This window comes from Onychostoma macrolepis, unplaced genomic scaffold (assembly GCF_012432095.1).
Source record: "Onychostoma macrolepis isolate SWU-2019 unplaced genomic scaffold, ASM1243209v1 Scaffold6, whole genome shotgun sequence".
Lineage (NCBI taxonomy): Eukaryota > Metazoa > Chordata > Actinopteri > Cypriniformes > Cyprinidae > Onychostoma > Onychostoma macrolepis.
The window spans coordinates 8512-22785 of NW_026704880.1; the positions used below are offsets into that span (position 1 = coordinate 8512).

Genomic DNA, 14274 nt, shown 5'->3' on the forward strand with positions numbered 1-14274 from the left:
ATCCAAAGATATCCTTTTTGATCTGTTTTCAATGGAGGTCTATGGGGTGGTTGCTAGGGTGTGGCTATGAAGGTCATAGGTCATTACTTATTGGTTACTTAAAAGATGAGTCAAATGAGTATGTGTGAGTGACAGAGAGAGAGACAGAAGGGGCTCTAAGGTCCTGCGTGTGTGTGTGTGTGAGAAAGTGACAGTTGAGATTCAAATTCACGAACATTCCGCCAATGTAAGTCAATGGGACTTTTTTGCCCGCTTTTTCGTCCGCTGTGTGAACATCGTAGGTCCGATCACTTAGAAAAGATATAGCCCTCAACATACCTCTCCTCAATGAGCCGGTCGATTTGACGCCTCTTTCATGGGTCTGTGACAAACGGTGCAGGAGGAGTAGCGAACCGAATTTTGTCCAGAAGAAGAAGAAGAAGAAGAAGAAGCAGAAGAAGCAGAATAATAATAAGTATGCAAGATCACAATAGTGATGCCTTGCCTTTGGCAAGCACCACTAACTAGAATGTACATTTCCTGAAGAAAATGTGAGTGGTGCTTGCCGTGGCAAAACTCAGCACTCGGTTGCTAGGTCGGCATTGAGTGTTTTCCACGTGGACTGAGAGGAGAGCTGAGGTCAGCTGGCAGACAAACCTGCAGTGGATCTTCTGAGTTCCATGAAGGAGGGCCTTTCTGCACTCCAGAAACTTACAAAGTGCTATTAGTAAACTATGTATAGCTACAAAATGTGTTTGTCATTTTTTTATCTGTCAGGTGCATATATGGTTAGATGAATGTGCATTAACTGTTGATTTTGCAATCTTAACATATATGAATAAATTACTGTCACTGCAACCAAGTTTTATCAATAACAGTGGTCAAATACTGAGGAGGGCATTTTATGTCTTTCTAATGATACTCATCCAGATCAAGAAAGAGTGTGATCTTTGCAGGTTTAGAAGCTAAACAAAGTTTGCTTATTGGATTTGCAGACACACTGTGGTCTTGAGTTAAATTGATAAATAGTAAATAAACATATCTGATTTGCAGAATTATGATAAAAACAACATAAATACTTACACACAATGTGGTCTTCATTTACATAAGTATACACACCTTATTTAAAAGTAGGTTTTACCATCTTATTGTACCATCTGTGAATATACTATTCAATAAAGACAAACATGCTGGATTTGCCAATTCACCTAAAATGTTTATTAAAAAGTTTAAGAAAAGCTCCTGTTATGCCAAATCTCGCCCCACGAATCCCGATCCCAGCCACGCAGCTAGATCCTATAGCTTTTAATTGGCTAACAGTAAATATTAATTTTTGTAATGTCATTAAAAAAAAAATACTGTATTTATTGTATTACCGCTATTAAAATGATAAAAAATTAAGACAGAAACATTACTGTTGCAGTAAGACAACTGTACTGTAAAATAAAATATGATTTTTTTCTACAATACTAATATTATTTGTTATAAATTCTTAATTTTCAAATAATTTCATTTTTTCAAACCCTCAGTATTTAATTATTTGCTTGTAGTTTGACACTGAAAACACCAGATTATAAAATGGACAAACCTCACCCTGCAAATACATCAGAATATATATATATAGATAATTATACATAAATAAATAAAGATATATTTACTATAATATACATGATCATGCATATAAATATAGATATAGATTTTTAGATAAATATTATATTTTTAGATATGTATATATACACATTTTTGATTGTCACTAAGCCATAACATGATTTAATTTAGTTTTTTAATTAATTGTGCAGCCCTGGTTATTTAATTACATTTTTATTTGATTAAAAAAACGTCCGTTTTGAAAACCCTGGTTGGAAAGGACCCGAGAGAGAGAGACGGGATTTGGCACAACACCCCCAGTGAGCAAGCCAATGGCGACGGTGGCAAGGAAAAAACTCCATAAAGTTAGGAGGTAAAAAACCTTGAGAGGAACCAGACTCAGCAGGGGGGACCCATCCTCCTCTGGCACGACGCACACATTTCAAGAACACATTCATTTTACTTACTTAATATGTGAAATATTAATATATTTAGAAATTAAACCAATTATGTAATATGGTCAAACAATTTATAAACATATTAAGATTAATTAGTCATCCAATTATTAGGTGAAGGAAGCATCTCCCGCCATCTAGCCAATGGATCTGATTCGTCGTACAGGCTGGATATCCTGTGGTAAAACAGATGTGACACTGTTAGTGAATTTATTTGAATTGACTCCACAAGACTTATGGAGAACAAAGTTAGAAAGTCTGATTTATGTCTTGCAAGAGATTTTTCTTCTGAGAACCATTTACACTTGATGATTGGCTTTCACATCAAAACAGTGCATACAGACTGAAACACTCAATCTTACAGGAGTATTTATAAACTTTACCTGCTTTAGTATGCTTATTTCTCTGCTTCTTCTGTCTTCAGCATCGTCCTTGCTTTGGTCTTCAGTGCTATACACAGTTTGTCCCATCCTGTAAATATTAAATGAATAATGGGATCACTGCATATGCAAATACTAATGAACTAATAAAATAAAAGCAAATTCATAACTAAACTTTACACAAAGGTCACCTTACAAACTTCAAAACCAATTCTAATCTCATGCTTACCACAGATGCTGGTAGTCAGATTGTCATCATCAGTGTTGTAGCACACTTGATCTTCTCAGGCATTCTGTCTTCAACTGCACAATTGCTGAAAAACATCAAAACCAAAATTAGATTAGGATTAACATTTTTCTACAAACGTGGTTATGATGTGCAGTAGTACAGTGATTGAAGCTCAATGTTTAAACACTTAGCTTTGGACGATATATTGCAGAGTCACATCTAGACAGGACTGCTATTGTCTCCAAACTCTTCCTGCAACATTACAGAAGGGCAGATATTAATGAATTACAGTGAACTGCATATTGTCACGGGATGGGAGAGACGAAGACTCAAATGCTGGCAAAAGGAATCTTCTTTATTAACAATTTACAAAATAAACAAAAACACAACTGAAACCACCCCGAAGGGGAAAAAGCCAGAGAAAACACAAGCACTGAAAACAAGACATACACGAGGCACAGGGCAGACATAAATCACAGGCATACCTGGCAAAAGTGAGCAAAATACCTGGCACCACCGCGGACACCACCGCCGCCGCTTCGGGAGAATCGGGAGCTTTGTGAGCGGACACCGCCGCCTCGAGAGGAACGTTGTGTGCGGACACCGCCGCCTCGGGAACCTTGTGTGCGGACACCGCCGCCTCGGGAGGATCGCGAGCGGACACCGCCGCCTCGGGAACCCTGTGTGCGGACACCACCGCCTCGGGAACCTTGTGTGCGGACACCGCCGCTTCCGGGATCCTGTGAGGATCGTGAGCGGCCGCCACCGCCCCCAAGCACCCAACCAGGGGGATGGCCAGGCGAAGGGGAGGGATGGGGGGCCAGGTCCATGTGCTGGTGGGGGACCTGGGGACTGAGGCAGCGCCGGCGGGATGGGGACCCAGGGCAGAACCAGCGGCCACCACAGCAGTGTGTGCGGAGCTGCCACCCTGAAACGGGCAATGGCTGGCTCCGCTGCTTCGGGAGCCTTGTGAACGGGCGCCGCCGCCTCGGGAGGATCATGAGCGGGCGCCGCCGCCTCGAGAGGAACGTGAGCGAACACCGCCGCTTCAGGAGAATCGGGAGCTTTGTGAGCGGACACCGCCGCCTCGAGAGGAACGTGAGCGGACACCGCCGCCTCGGGAGGAACGTGAGCGGACACCGCCGCTGAGGAACGTGAGCGACACCGCCGCTGAGGAACGTGAGCGGACACCGCCGCTGAGGAACGTGAGCGACACCGCCGCTGGAGGAACGTGAGCGACACCGCCGCTGAGGAACGTGAGCGACACCGCCGCCGAGGAACGTGAGCGACACCGCCGCCTCGGGAGGAACCGCCGCCTCGGGAGGAACGTTGTGTGCGGACACCGCCGCCTCGAGAGGAACGTTGTGTGCGGACACCGCCGCCTCGAGAGGAACGTTGTGTGCGGACACCGCCGCCTCGAGAGGAACGTTGTGTGCGGACACCGCCGCCTCGAGAGGAACGTTGTGTGCGGACACCGCCGCCTCGGGAACCCTGTGTGCGGACACCACCGCCTCGGGAACCTTGTGTGCGGACACCGCCGCTTTGGGGATCCTGTGAGGATCGTGAGCGGCCACCGCCGCTTCGGGACGATCTTGAACGGCCACCGCCGCTGGCCGATCGTGAGCGGCCACCGCCGCCTCGGGAACCCTGTGTGCAGACACCGCCACCTCGTGAACCTTGTGTGCGGGCACCGCCGCTTCGGGAATCCTGTGAGGATCGTGAGCGGCCACCGCCGCTTCGGGCCGATCGTGAGCGGCCACCGCCGCCTCAAAAGGATCGTGAGCGGGCACCGCCGCTTCGGGAGCCTTGTGAGCGGGCACCGCCGCTGAGCCTTGTGTGCGGACACCGCCGCTCGGGAGGAACGTTGTGTGCGGACACCACCGCCTGAACCTTGTGTGCGGACACCGCCGCCTGAACCTTGTGTGCGGACACCGCCGCTTCGGGACGATCGTGAGCGGGCACCGCCGCTTCGGGACGATCGTGAGCGGGCACTGCCGCCTCGAGAAGGCCTGAGATGAGCCCTGCCCCCTCAGAGAAAAGCTCCACGGATATCCCCGCTTCGGTAGCATTGTGAGCGGGCGCGGGAGCCTTGTGAGTGGGTGCCGCCGCTCCCCTCACCGACATCAGCGGAGGATCCTCCACGCTGCGTCTCAGCCCGGGGCGCCCAAAGAAAGACCCCGAGACACTGGAAGTGGCTGGCCCGATCCGAGGAGGTTCTGGAGCAACAGCCCAGACTGGGAGGGGGCACCCTCTCGCAGCTCCACCTCCTTCAAGTAGATGACGTGGTCGACCATCTCCCAATAGGACCACGTATCTAGCTCCCCCAGCTCCTCCCGGTTGACAGGCTCATCCAGGCCCGCTAAAAACAGGTGGATGAGGGTGCTCCCTCTAATCCCCAGCTCCTGGCCTACCTCGAAGAGGTCTTCGGCGTAACACCCAAAAGGGCGATTGTTTTGTGGGCAAGGATGCAGCCCACTGGCTGGGGCCTGGTTCCTCTGTCGACCAGGAGCTGGGTACAAGAAGATTCCCATTGCCGCTGAGTCTTCAAATGGCTCGTTTGTACTGTCACGGGATGGGAGAGACGAAGACTCAAATGCTGGCAAAAGGAATCTTCTTTATTAACAATTAACAATTTACAAAATAAACAAAAACACAACTGAAACCACCCCGAAGGGGAAAAAGCCAGAGAAAACACAAGCACTGAAAACAAGACATACACGAGGCACAGGGCAGACATAAATCACAGGCATACCTGGCAAAAGTGAGACAAACGAGCCCAGAACAGAAAACACAGGGAGCTTAAGTAGGGACGGCAATCAGGAACACAGCTGGGGCAAATTAAACAATAATGAGGTGAGTGGAGTTTGGGGAATTGAATCCGGGAGACAGTGACCTCTGGTGGTGGGAGGGAGCATCGTGGACCCGGATTCATGACACATATAATACATTTAATACAGATTGTCAAAAAAAATCATATTAAAACTTATATTCTCTTACTACCTCTCCCTTTACCTTGCTTTCTTCATGTTAGTGTTGTTACTTACTGCCTCCCTGGAGCTGCTACACTAATCCTCACTGTATCCTGTCTATCGCTGGTGCTGCTGCCGGTGTCCTCCCAGAAGCTGCCAGTCTACTCCTATCTTCGTCCTTCCTGCTGCTGTGGCTTCTGCTCTTCTTTTCTTGTAGCTCAGTGGCATAAAACCTCAACACAACCGTATATATCACCACAACATGACCATACGAGCCAACCCAGTGGCTAAGGCTGTTCGAGCCCCACTGGCACCGTTAATGCATGCTCAGTGCCCCCGGTTCCGTATGGGATACCACCACAACACAACCATACGAGCCAACCTGTTGGCTAAGGCTGTTCAAGCCCCACTGGCACCGTTAATCAAGTCAAGTCAAGTTGAGCTTTATTGTCCTTCCGCTACATGCAGGGGCATACAGTGGAGCGAAATGTCTAGTGCGCATAGAGGAGGAGAGTGTGCTACTACAGGTGGTTTGTACAGGCCCACTCACCTGTGTGTAGCACACTTCGATTGAGCAAAAAACGTTCCATAAGTTTCAGATGGTCCATGTTTCAGGAGCTAGGGGGTTTGTATGGGGTTTCAGAGAGGGGCGGGGTGATTTGAGTGCATGCTCAGTGCCCCCGGTTCCGTATGGGATACCACCACAACACAACCATACGAGCCAACCCGGTGGCTAAGGCTGTTCAAGCCCCACTGGCACCGTTAATGCATGCTCAGTGCCCCCGGTTCCGTATGGCATAACACCAAAACACACAACACTACCTGTCAACCATAAAATCTAATTTCTTCAAAATACAGTACACAGGATTATGGTAACTATGATAAGCCTGTAAAACACCTGATTAGAGGCAGACATCCGGACGAGAGATGTAAATGTGGTCCAGAAGCGTGTGCTTGTCAGTAGTCGTTGTCGTGATCAGTTGTGTGTATCCTTTGGATTGAAACAACTCCAGTATAGCCTTTCTTCCAGGAGAAAGGAGGTCTTCATTAAAGTCTCCACAGATGATAACAGGATTCTTCTTCATCATGTCCAGATAATCAAGTAGGCTCCTTAAATTTGGCAAGAATTTCTCAAGGCTGTAGTGTGGTGGCCTGTACACAGTAGCAATCATTGCATTCGTTGGGGTGTCAATTTTGATGATGACGAACTCCAGGTCTGTGACATTGTGTATGTACTGTCGGGGTTGAGCTTGAATGTCTTCTTTGCAAAATATTGCAACTCCTCCACCATCTTTCTTCGCAATTTCTGCATAGGTTGAGTAGGAGACGTGTCTATTCTTTGCAATCATCTTGTATCCTTTCAGTTGGAGATGTGGTGAAATACATGAGCCTGACAGGTGAGTTTCCGTTACGCAAAGAATATCTGCTAGTTGTAGCTCATGATGACATCTGATATCCTCAATGTGAGATGCCAGTCCTTCCGTGTTGTGGTGAATGATTTTAAGTGTTTCGTCCTGGTTGGAGTTGGTTTCATTCTTTCTCTGCAGAAGTGGCATGATTTCTTCAAATGTTGCTCTTTTCATATTCTGCAATGAGGCTGTGAGTTTAGGATCCGCATAAATCTTTTTTTCATCGAAGTCGGTAATGTGCAATCCACGAAGTGAGGTTGTTCTGCTGAGGGCAACGTATGCCATTCCTGGTTCGAAAATCTTCTTCAGTGACACTACGGCAGACTGCATTGTCATGCCTTGAACCTTGTGAGCTGTGCAGGCGTAAGCTAACTTGATGGGGAATTGTCGACGAACTGCTCCTTTCCTTAGATTTTCTTTGGATCTCTCAATATAAACCAAGTTATCTTCGTCACCTTGCACTCTTTTGCGGTATTTCTGTCCTGCATTTGGACTGTCGAGCTGAAGTCCTAGCATCTGTACAGTGTCGATTCCATCTCTTGTTTTAGTGACAATGTTTGAAATCTTCCCAAAGCATCCATTAACGATTCCATCTTCAACATCCAGATTCCTAGTCACCATAATACGTACTCCCACTGCAACCTGTATGGTATCAAGCAAGTCATCCTTTTTTCCGATGATAGGCTTGTTTTGTCTCTTCATCGCTCCTGTTCTTGGGTCTTTCCTGTAGTCTTCGGCATCAATGGTAATGATGTCAGTGTGAAGAGCATGTACTGTGTCAGCATTGTGCCTGTGAACTTCTTTATTGGTGGCAAATATGTGCAGTGCATCACGAGGGCAGTCTTCGGGCTTCTTCACAGCCTGCAGTAACAAACCTCTATCATCTTCTCTGAGAGCTTCGGTCTTCTGCTTCACTCGTAGTCGGTTCAGAAGTTGGGCAAAAGCAAGGTCTTCTTTCTGACGCATGATCTCTGTGAGGGTGATCATTTGGAAATGGTCCTTCCAGAAGTCCAAAACATCATCTTCATACACGCAGAGTGGTTTGGCTTTACCAAGCGGTGGCAGTTGGTGAAAGTCGCCCACAGCGAGGACCGAGATTCCCCCGAAAGGTTTCTTGCTGCCTTTGATCTGCTGAAATCTCCAGTTTATGTAGGCAAAAAGATCCTTGGAAATCATTGACACTTCATCAATGATAAGAATCTCCACATCACGTAATCTAGCTCGTAGTTCATCTAGGGCATTTCCAAGTCCTTGATATGGTGGCTTCAGATTCCTTGGAAGTTTTAAAATGGAATGCAGTGTTTTACCGGAAATATTGAATGCTGCCGTTCCAGTAAATGCACTTAAGAGCACTGTAGGCACAGAGAGATCCCCTTCCTCCCGGAGTCGAGGCAGTTGTCGCAGAATCTTGGTTGCTTCCATGTATATGCACTTGATGACATGCGATTTTCCACAACCAGCACCACCTGATACGAAATAAAAAAACGGTTCTGGATTTTGACCCCACACACGCTTCTGGCACCACTGGCAGACAGTGTAGAATATGGCTGCCTGAGTCTCATTTAGACTTCTAAACAACTTCCTAGCAAATTCAATACTCAACTGCGGTGCCTCTCTTTGCGGCACGACTCCATCTCCATGTTCAAGAATCTGATATTCTGGTACATCATCTTGTACATTCTCATCATCTGGATTGATGTCTTCTCCTTCTGCAATGCACTCCAAACGATCCACTTCAATTTCAGGTGCAAAAGCTGTCCACGCGTTCTCAGGTGGCCCTTGCTGTTGCAGCTGATCAAGTGCCTTATCCACTTCATCGCTGTGTTTCTCAAACTTCTGCTGGTGTGCTTTCACTACAGCACGAACAGGCATCAGGAGACCAGGGTGGGTAGGAAGTTCCACAGATGCACTTTTGTAAAACTGCTCATAGGTTGGAAATGTATGAGGTTTTAGCTGTGCATTGAAACGATGTGGCATATAAAGCTTCAGTAATCTACCGTAAAACTTTTCGGGTTGTTTTTCCTCCAAAAACGTGCATATCTAATAACTGCAGCCTTACCAACAGTTCTTTTCTGAAAAAATCCCATACCGTTGAGCAGCCGGTGAACATTCTTACCCTCCGTTTGCTGACCATACACAATACGGTATTCCGAAGCAAAATCTGCCAGACACATCTTTTCAAACTCCCGTGTTTGAGGCCTTGCCCTGTATTTATCTATTATCCCTGACATCCAGACATCCTCTGAATCGGGATCTTTGTTGTGTAGGACACTGAGGGGAAGACTCATCTTCAGTGCATCATCGTCCGTCGGTACAAACACAACGCTTCGTGAACACTTTTTCATAGGTAAGCTGCATGTTCGTGCCACAGACTCCTGAGCACTTACTTGCCTGTGCTTTGAGTAGGCCTGCATTATGTGCTTCATTTCATCTTCCTCATTAACATCTCTTTGACGCACACCCTTGATTACGTTCTTCAGTAAACTGCTCATTTTATGCTCTGGCTTGGAAATATACGACAGCATATACATGATGCAGCTAAAAGGGTCAAGAACGTACTGAATGTCCATGTTAGCGTTCCATGCCCTTAACAAATCTGGATTGTATCCATTCACCCAAGACTCCTTTGGGTCACGCTTCAGCAAAATCACGTTGGAAGTGGACAATGCCTCAACGTAGCTATTGTAGTCATCCATGGTTAAATTACACTTTGCCAGTAGCTCTGACAAGCTATCAAAGGAGGCTTGAGGATCATTCAACAAATCCCACACTGGCTTGAGTTTTATCCTGGCATCGCTCATTGCTTTTTGAACAGCCTCCCGTTTCGACTTCATTCTGTCTCATTGGTTTTGCACTTTGTTATCCTCTACTTCAGGATGCTGTGGTCCTGGACGAGCGATCTTGGTTTTAGATGCAAACATGCAGCTTGCTGATGAAGAAGTGCCCAAGTTATCCTCTTCTTCAGGACGCTATGGTCGTGGACGAGTGATCGTGGTGTTAGACATTGGTAGTTTAGGGAACCCAAATCTACACAATACATTTCCTTTCTTACATGACTTGGAGTGATTCCTGCTGTGAAGCTGGACCTCTGTGACAATTTGATGAAGCTCAGGATCAGCCGTAGAATCAGGCAACTGGCATGTTATGTAGCGGTCAATAAAGTCGCACACAACCTTATCAAAATCCTTTTCAAACTCAGGTGCATCCTTTACCCAAACAAGTAGATGAATATGTGGGCTTCCTCTAGCCTGAAACTCAACTCTATTAACTCATCACCAATAAGTAACCAGGTTTATCTGATCAGAGTAATTTCTCGCTAGCAAAGTCACAACAGCTAGAGAAAAGCTGATATTATAAAGTGAAGAGTCAGAAGCCCAACTAAAGCGAACTCTTATCTCCACAATGGTGCATATCTAATAACTGCAGCCTTACCAACAGTTCTTTTCTGAAAAATCCCATACCGTTGAGCAGCCGGTGAACATTCTTACCCTCCGTTTGCTGACCATACACAATACGGTATTCCGAAGCAAAATCTGCCAGACACATCTTTTCAAACTCCCGTGTTTGAGGCCTTGCCCTGTATTTATCTATTATCCCTGACATCCAGACATCCTCTGAATCGGGATCTTTGTTGTGTAGGACACTGAGGGAAGACTCATCTTCAGTGCATCATCGTCCGTCGGTACAAACACAACGCCGTGAACACTTTTCATAGGTAAGCTGCATGTTCGTGCCACAGACTCCTGAGCACTTACTTGCCTGTGCTTTGAGTAGGCCTGCATTATGTGCTTCATTTCATCTTCCTCATTAACATCTCTTTGACGCACACCCTTGATTACGTTCTTCAGTAAACTGCTCATTTTATGCTCTGGCTTGGAAATATACGACAGCATATACATGATGCAGCTAAAAGGGTCAAGAACGTACTGAATGTCCATGTTAGCGTTCCATGCCCTTAACAAATCTGGATTGTATCCATTCACCCAAGACTCCTTTGGGTCACGCTTCAGCAAAATCACGTTGGAAGTGGACAATGCCTCAACGTAGCTATTGTAGTCATCCATGGTTAAATTACACTTTGCCAGTAGCTCTGACAAGCTATCAAAGGAGGCTTGAGGATCATTCAACAAATCCCACACTGGCTTGAGTTTTATCCTGGCATCGCTCATTGCTTTTTGAACAGCCTCCCGTTCGACTTCATTCTGTCTCATTGGTTTTGCACTTTGTTATCCTCTACTTCAGGATGCTGTGGTCCTGGACGAGCGATCTTGGTTTTAGATGCAAACATGCAGCTTGCTGATGAAGAAGTGCCCAAGTTATCCTCTTCTTCAGGACGCTATGGTCGTGGACGAGTGATCGTGGTGTTAGACATTGGTAGTTTAGGGAACCCAAATCTACACAATACATTTCCTTTCTTACATGACTTGGAGTGATTCCTGCTGTGAAGCTGGACCTCTGTGACAATTTGATGAAGCTCAGGATCAGCCGTAGAATCAGGCAACTGGCATGTTATGTAGCGGTCAATAAAGTCACACACAACCTTATCAAAATCCTTTTCAAACTCAGGTGCATCCTTTACCCAAACAAGTAGATGAATATGTGGGCTTCCTCTAGCCTGAAACTCAACTCTATTAACTCATCACCAATAAGTAACCAGGTTTATCTGATCAGAGTAATTTCTCGCTAGCAAAGTCACAACAGCTAGAGAAAAGCTGATATTATAAAGTGAAGAGTCAGAAGCCCAACTAAAGCGAACTCTTATCTCCACAATGGTGATTTCAAACTTTATTATTTTCAATAAAACATTAACATCTAAACCTCTGTTAATTCTCAATAAGAAGTTTTGTATGAAATAAATAAAGTCAGACTGGTTTGTAATATGTGAAGATGCTGAGATCTAGAGAGATCTATTAGTGTTTAATGTTCTGTTGCTGCCAGTCATGTAACATTTAATTAATTAATTAGTTAATTAGTTAATTTTACAGTGAAGGTGTTTGATTGTAATAATTTATGAAATTCCTGTAAATGAACAGTGTTGTCAGCTTGTTTAAATAAGGAGATTTTAATTTAATTTTAAAGTTTTTGTTTGGCACCCTGTGCTGCCAGTCATTTGGCCGTTTTTGTCTTTTGTTTTCAGTGAAAGTGTTTGATCATAAAAATTCAGGAAATACCTGTAAAATAACAATGTTTGTCAGATTATTTAAATAAGGATATTTTACTTTAATTTTATGGTTTTTGTCTGCCAGTCATTTGACCATTTTATCATCTAACGGTTTTGTTATTTTATTAATTACAGATTATTTTTGTAATTTTACATACATTTGTTTGTAATTTAAGAAAACAGAAAATGTACTGTATAAAAATACAGTAGTTTTTCTGTATTAAAAACGTGAATTATTGTAATTTGTCATTAATGTCATAATCCTTAAAATAACAGCCAAGTAGTTAATTCAGAGATAATTGTACAGAGTTTTGACTGCAATTCAAAATAAAAGAAAACAACCTGAAAAAATCAGTTATTTTCCATAAAATTACGATTTTTTTTTACAGTGCAGTGTAGTGTTGTCACGGTACCAAAATTTCAGTATTCAGTACCGATACCAGTCAAAATCCACGGTTCTCGGTACCAATTTCGGTACCACATGCTAATTAAAAAACACAATATTTGTAATAATAAAGTCAAGCAAAAAAAAAAAAAGTACAAAAATCAATGCCATTCTTTATACTTTATTTAAATATATAGTATATTTAAATATATATATATATATATATATATATATATATATATAGTTTAAATAAAGTATAAAGTATAAAGAATATATATATATATATATATACAGTGAGGAAAATAAGTATTTGAACACCCTGCTATTTTGCAAGTTCTCCCACTTAGAAATCATGGAGGGGTCTGAAATTGTCATCGTAGGTGCATGTCCACTGTGAGAGACATAATCTAAAAAAATAAAATCCAGAAATCACAATGTATGATTTTTTAACTATTTATTTGTGTGATACAGCTGCAAATAAGTATTTGAACACCTGTCTATCAGCTAGAATTCTGACCCTCAAAGACCTGTTAGTCTGCCTTTAAAATGTCCACCTCCACTCCATTTATTATCCTAAATTAGATGCACCTGTTTGAGGTCTTTAGCTGCATAAAGACACCTGTCCACCCCATACAATCAGTAAGAATCCAACTACTAACATGGCCAAGACCAAAGAGCTGTCCAAAGACACTAGAGACAAAATTGTACACCTCCACAAGGCTGGAAAGGGCTACGGGGAAATTGCCAAGCAGCTTGGTGAAAAAAGGTCCACTGTTGGAGCAATCATTAGAAAATGGAAGAAGCTAAACATGACTGTCAATCTCCCTCGGACTGGGGCTCCATGCAAGATCTCACCTCGTGGAGTCTCAATGATCCTAAGAAAGGTGAGAAATCAGCCCAGAACTACACGGGAGGAGCTGGTCAATGACCTGAAAAGAGCCGGGACCACCGTTTCCAAGGTTACTGTTGGTAATACACTAAGACGTCATGGTTTGAAATCATGCATGGCACGGAAGGTTCCCCTGCTTAAACCAGCACATGTCCAGGCACGACTTAAGTTTGCCAATGACCATTTGGATGATCCAGAGGAGTCATGGGAGAAAGTCATGTGGTCAGATGAGACCAAAATAGAACTTTTTGGTCATAATTCCACTAAACGTGTTTGGAGGAAGAAGAATGATGAGTACCATCCCAAGAACACCATCCCTACTGTGAAGCATGGGGGTGGTAGCATCATGCTTTGGGGGTGTTTTTCTGCACATGGGACAGGGCGACTGCACTGTATTAAGGAGAGGATGACCAGGTCCATGTATTGCGAGATTTTGGGAACAACCTCCTTCCCTCAGTTAGAGCATTGAAGATGGGTCGAGGCTGGGTCTTCCAACATGACAATGACCAAGCACACAGCCAGGATAACCAAGGAGTGGCTCTGTAAGAAGCATATCAAGGTTCTGGCGTGGCCTAGCCAGTCTCCAGACCTAAACCCAATAGAGAATCTTTGGAGGGAGCTCAAACTCCATGTTTCTCAGCGACAGGCCAGAAACCTGACTGATCTAGAGAAGATCTGTGTGGAGGTGGGCCAAAATCCCTCCTGCAGTGTGTGCAAACCTGGTGAAAAACTACAGGAAACGTTTGACCTCTGTAATTGCAAACAAAGGCTACAGTACCAAATATTAACATTGATTTTCTCAGGTGTTCAAATACTTATTTGCAGCTGTAT

The 14274-nt window shown here is 44.4% G+C and overlaps 1 long non-coding RNA gene across 1 annotated transcript; it reads right to left on the bottom strand.

Moving 5' to 3' along the window:
* Positions 1-1199: 1199 nt before the first annotated feature.
* LOC131535629 (uncharacterized) lies at positions 1200-5990 on the bottom strand. Its single transcript, XR_009269693.1, has 4 exons — positions 5675-5990; positions 2631-2882; positions 2405-2492; positions 1200-2197 (listed from the first exon to the last, which is right to left on the bottom strand). It is a non-coding gene; the product is annotated as an uncharacterized LOC131535629 (long non-coding RNA).
* Positions 5991-14274: the final 8284 nt, after the last annotated feature.